This window comes from Hirundo rustica, chromosome 6, assembly GCF_015227805.2.
Source record: "Hirundo rustica isolate bHirRus1 chromosome 6, bHirRus1.pri.v3, whole genome shotgun sequence".
Lineage (NCBI taxonomy): Eukaryota > Metazoa > Chordata > Aves > Passeriformes > Hirundinidae > Hirundo > Hirundo rustica.
In genome coordinates this window covers 23,308,660-23,315,088 of record NC_053455.1, presented here as the reverse complement: position 1 = coordinate 23,315,088, position 6,429 = coordinate 23,308,660, and positions in this window count along the sequence as shown.

Here is a 6,429-nt window from a genome sequence, read left to right as displayed (position 1 = left end):
GCCGGGGGCGGGGCCGCCTGACGGGGTGAGGGGTGAGGGCCTGAGGGCCCACGCGCGACCCTGCCGGGGGACTGGTTCATTAGGAGACAAATGAGCAATAAAGTTAATCCCGTAATAACCGAGGGGAACGAGTAATAATGGCTTCGCTCGTTAAAGAATTGGAAAATTAGAACAAAGCCAAACCGTGCTCTGAGGCAGAGGAGCACTCTGGGGGTGTCAAGCCGTTTGAATTTCGGTGAGACTGCCTCACTGCTGGAGTCCTTCATTGGCGGGGACACTTGCAGTTTATTTTATGGCTTTTTTCTTGTTTGAGGAGTAGCTTCCCTCTTGACTTCTTCATACGAGAAAATTGTTTTATCAGATGTCTTACTTTGCATCAATACCTTGCAAATACCATTCAATAGGAGTATCCAAGTGTTTTTAACAGCAAATAAAATTATGATGATTTTTGAAGACTGAACAATACTTTTTTCTCTCCTTTTCCATCATACACTCAGATCTACTTGTTCTTTTTTTTTTTCCTCTTGATATATTTTACTCTTTAGGACGATAGCATTAAGTAACCACTGGCCAGCTTTGGGCTTCTGTTTCCCCTGGCAGCATCATCTCCATTCCCAGACTCCTGCCCTGGTAGTGGAGCTGCCAGGAAAAACACGACAAGTGGGAGCAGTGACTTGTTCTGCAGCGTAACTTGTGAACAGGGAGGAGGAAAAGTGCACAGGTGTAGTCAGCTCTTGTGATCAGCTGCAAATATTTGCATGTGCTAAGATGTAAGGAAAAGCAGGAAGAAAGACATGGATAGTAACATTGCTAGAAAGCAAAATATATTTTTTATTTCTTTTAGCTTGAGTAAGGAAAAATACATCATTGTTCCACTTTTATACCTTAAACATCAGCAGCTGTGTTCTCTCTCTAGTGAAAACATATCTTTAATGACAAGCAATAACAAGGATAAACTTCAATCTAAAGAGGCTTTAAGTGGCAAATTTCATGCCTGGATGTTCACCTGTGGAGCATTTTAAAGAACAGCTCAGCACTTTTTACCTGCCTGTGCTCATACTTACTGACAAAATATGATGAAGCTCTCCTGCAGGAAGAGGCACCAAGCCCAAATGTACAGTGGTGGAGTAACCTCATTGCTTGGAAGGAAATAAAAAGAACCTTAAAACAAAACAAAAAAAACCCAAAAACAACAACAACAAAAAACAACCAACAAAACCCCCCAAACAACAAAAACTTCCCAGCACTTTGCCCTTATTTTAAAATCCAGGTTTTGTTTAAAGTGGATTTACAGTCACTTGATAGACATTGCAATACATTTTTATTTTTCTTATCAGTTGACAAACTTTCCCTTACTTGGACAATTAAATTATTTGGAAATGTAACTATAATAAATATTTTGCTCTTTCTGCAATATGTCAAAGTAAATTTGCAAATGAAAACATTCTTTCCATTGCAGCACTTAAGGCAGAAGTAGCAATGATTTCACAAAATTTCAGAAACACAGATTACCAGAATATGAAGATATTGTTGTACCATAAAACTCCTGATGAAACAGGCACAGCAGGACAAATTTCATCATGCAGAACATTCCTCAAACAATGATATGTATCCAGCCTTGTAACATGTTTAAAATATTCTATAATGCCTTCTTTTCCAGGGAAAGTGGTTCATTCATAGTGAAGTAGTTTCAGAAGTTTTCTGAAATCAAAGTGTGAATTCGGCCATCAAAAAGCTCATATATGACTGGCTACAATCCCTTTCTATTTTGACCATTTTGTCATGGTACCTTTTTAGATGAGTTACATTTATGACAAACAAATTTATCTCCTGCTTTCTGTTGTAGTCTCCTTCTGTGGATGCATTATTCTAGAAACTGCCACATAGGCAAGTTCAGATCTAATTATAAACTCCCCTCAGAGAGCCTTTAGTGCTTTAGTGTGTTATGGAATAAAATGGTACAGAGCCGCTGTGAGTCTCTTCACAATCCCCAGCTTTTGGCTCTTTAAAGCACTTAAACATGCAATGGGGCAATCTCCCTTGAGTGTGCAAAGTAACTTACAGCAGAGGGAAAGCATTTGAAGATCCTTTCAGCTGCAGGTTAGGAAATAACAGTCTTGCAGAGACATGCCTTAATGTTTCCACATAGTGGAGGCTAACAAAATGAAATGCTTCCTGTAATTCAAAAACCCTGAACAGAGGTGAAGGAGAGATTGATAACTTGTTACACAACTTTCCAGATGAAGCTATGACCTATTTTAGCTTAATCTGCTGCATGAAGCGTTGTGGGAGCTCGGCAGTCAGCTGGAAGCAGGTATTCGTTCTCACTGCCACCAATCCACAGACAAATGGGTGTATCCCCAAAGTAAACGTTAACATCAGCTGCAAATCTTGACACACTGACAAAATTCAAACCATTCTGTTCGTGTGATAAAAGATATCTTTTATCTTTCCAAATATCCCTAATGCAGTTTTATTGCTGTCTTGAAAACGATGAGGAGAGCAATTAATTATTCACCTTTCAGCTCTGTTTTAGCAAAAGAGCTAAAACCTTTGGTTATCTCTATAGCCTGAGACAGCAAAGGCCATTGGAGAAAATATGCCTTTTCCCACCAAATTTCTAATTTTTCCCAACTGACAAAGTTCACAGAGTGTTAGCAGCAGTGAATTCCTGCCACACCAAAATGTATCTTTTGTCTATGGTAAATGGCAGAAAACAACACTAATTTGCTCTCTCCATGAAACAATGCGTATGAATGTGTATGAATTACGTAATTAGACCTTTTTATTTCACTGCTTCTGCGTCAGCTGCTGTGGCATTTTTGCTTTTTCTTCTTTTGGACAATAAAAAGTTGAAACAATGTTCCTCTTAAAAACTATTCTAGACTTACTTTTATGCTCTAATCCTTTTGCATTCTGCCTTGCACCTGGCAATCCACTACAAGCTACTGAGAAAGTTCTATAAAAATTACATATGCTTTACGATGCTAATCAGTGTTTTTACTAACCATGTAAAATTATCCATCCACCACTTCTAGAAAGTGCAAGGCCACTTCTTTTAAGGGGCTATATTTGAACTCATTGCTGGGATATAACTCTCACAGTCATCATCGTGATCACAATCCAGATAGAGATGTTATTCAATCAACTAAAAATAAATCACTGGCTAAACATCCATAAAACGGCATTGCACTGCTTTGTCTCTCCTGTAATCTGTCCCAGAGATTACATGTACTGTGTGCTGGCCATATAGCTAAAATATGTTGTGTCTGGGTAAGAGGCATGGAGTAAAACAACTTTAGATATCAAGAATCATTTAAGTTGAATCCTTTGAAGAAACAAACCATTTTTACAGTATATTTTATGTATTTGCTTCCATTTCACCAAGTGCCTAAAGTTATTCCTACAAAATACTTCAAAATCCTGCATGGATGTCAACTGCTTGAAATCAAGTGTATGGGGCTTAATCTAAATTATGAGTTCATTCAGGGAAACAAAACATCCTTCATCAAAGGCAGCCCAGATTCAATCACAGACAAACCACTTTGAGGAAGTGAGCATTCATGATTCTTCTCTCATCTGTCCCCAGAGCTGTTCCTGCTGCCAGGAAGGTTTTTAGCTTTTAAGTAGTTGCCTGACAGCCTTCCCATCTTTTTGAGGAAACCTCTCACTTCACTTCCCAGCAGCTTTCACATACTGCCCTCCTGAAGCTCAAGGGAAGCCCATATCCCTTTCCATTGCCAACAGATGGCTCCAGGCAAAGGCCTGCTTCTCCCACAGCCCTAGCAGCATGAGCTATACCAGCTCCCTGTCCAGCAAAGGCCTGCTGGGCTTTCCTGCTCACCAGCAACAGTGTTGGGATTAACTTTTCCAGCAACCACCAATACAGAGTTCACCTAGAAACTCCCAAACTCTGCAAGAAGCAGCTGGCTTGTTACCGCCTCTCAAGCCCCAGCCCTGTCCTCCTCTGACCTTTGCGATAAACATGCCTCTGCTCAGGGAGGGTAACAAATTGCTGTTTACACAGGCTTTCAAGAATCTCTACAAAAGAGGTTTTGTTACCTAAGCCACGACTCTAAAAAAATAGAAGGTTGGAGTATTGTCTTGTCTCAACAGGCAAACTCTCCAGAGTGTTAAATCATACCATTATTTTTCTTTCAGTTGTGAATCACAGTGCAGGCTCCAAACAACACAGAAGAGAGTACATTTGATGTTTGGGGCATAACTTTACATTTACTTTTTCTTAAAAGACCATAGCTGAGATCCATCTGATTAAATGCATATCTCTGCATTTCATGGGCTTTGAGGGCTGCATCCCTTTTCCAAGCAATGGAGAGAAAGAAGTTATTCTAGAGAGGTCTTCTCATCCTGAACCAGACATATAAATCTGGTGAGATAAATATCACTCCAGGTTTCTTCAAACTGAATTTATGCTGAAATCAAGGTCTAATCAGCAGTTACATTGTGTATTGATTCTCTGCAGAGGTCTGACTGAGCTGTGTCCCTACCAACGTACAGCATCTTAAATAAGAGGTGATTGGCCAGGTCCACCTCCCTGCAGCTCAGCTCAAGTCCTCATTCACCTCATCCCTGCCACCTGATGGGGACCCCCAAGCCAGCTTCCAGACCACTCAGACCAGCTCCTCTACTGTCCGCTCTCTGATAAAGGCTAGAAATGGATGTGGCATAGGACAATGGAGAAGTCCGCAGCAGAAAGACAGGACGTTATTTACTCCAGCATCAAACAACAGAGTTAGACCTAACCAGAGGCTCTCAGAAGAAGGCACACTATCCTTTTTAAAACACGCACTCACTTTTAAAAATCTGGATCTTTCTGCTAGCCATATAAATTTCAATACTTTTTAATATTGCTGGACTCTTTTAATCAGATGCTTTCCAGTGCTGCTGTCCAATGCCTGTAAAGGTATTTCCTTAAAATCTGATTCAGATTTTGGTAACTGCAAGCCTCTCACAGAACCTGTCCTCCAGTTGTACCTGATGGGAACATAGCCAATTTCACTACCAAGGAAGGTGGCTACCTAAGCTGTGAGGAGACAGCAACTGAGGGAAATAGATGAGGAAAAATATCAAGTTAGGTACCAGGAAAGGCTTGAGTAGGTGTCTAAGGGCAACTCTCCCACATGATTTCCAGCTGAGACAAACTGTGACTTCAGTGGCATTTTTAAAAGAAAAATTCTGAACTGAATTCTTAATGTAACCATCCAGAGAGATTTTCACATGTCAAAAGCAATGTGAAAAATACTCAGGGATTAAAAAAGCAAACACGCTTGTGTAGGCTTTGCACATGACAGCAAGAAGCTTCTATTGTGCAGGAAGCTTGAAGTCTTTTATTATTCTATGACAGTGATGATTAAATGTCGAAACGTTTTGTTACTAGAGGTTGTATTTCTTCAAGATCTAATTTTAATTATTTTTAACTTTTCAGATATTTAGCATTTTTATCTATCTGGTCTTAGATCTTTCCTTCTTATACATTAAGAGTAAGTGCAAGAACACTAGGGAGGAAATACTAAGACAATAGAGAGCTCAAATTTCTAATTTGAAACAAAATTAATCTCAGGTGTAGCTGTGGAGCCATGATTTCTGAATTATATTATCCTCATATCACCTGGTAAGAAAAAAAAAGAGGACATCTATGCGCAGCAACGCTATATATTTCAAAGATATCTTCATCCATAGATTTAATGGAGAATACCAAGCCCGGTTCCCCACTGAAGAGAATGTTTAATGATTTCCTCCAGACTGACATATTTTTTTTCAACTCAAAACAACCTTGCTGATTATTTGAAGATTAACATGAAGAACATTCCTTCCCGCAACTTGTCAGAATGTCCAGCATCTAACAAACGGCATAATGAATATTAGCTCTTGTATATCAACAACAGCGCAGCTGAATGCTGCTCAAGTCACCAGTTCTTGAGAGGAGGCTTGGCAGCAAAGCAGCAGTTAGATGGGATGTTTATTGGATGTCTTCCACCAGCTGCACTGCGTGGTGGCTTGACTGTTAGATTATAAATATTTCCCCTTGTGAAAAAGGGAAGTTGGCTGGATGTACACTGATTCAGCAGGACATATTCATAGCCTCGGCAGAGATTGGTGTGTAAGAAAGCAGGAATGGGAAGCATTGAATTAGGCCTGGGAAGTCCCCTCTCTCCACAGGCACATGAGCAGAGCACTTATCTCTGGAAGCTAGTCAGCATGGCACGTGGGCAATAGGAATATTAATAACTCCTCTGCAGCAAAATTTCTGGGGGCAGGATGGCTCACCCAAACCACAGCCTACATGGCCACTTGGTGCAGATGGGCAACTTCTGCATTGAGGAGTTCCTTCTGCAAAGGCAAACTGAGCTGCTAGGCTGGGTGGGGTGCAGGAGGCACCCCAAAACCCAGGGAAGAGGTACTTTGGAG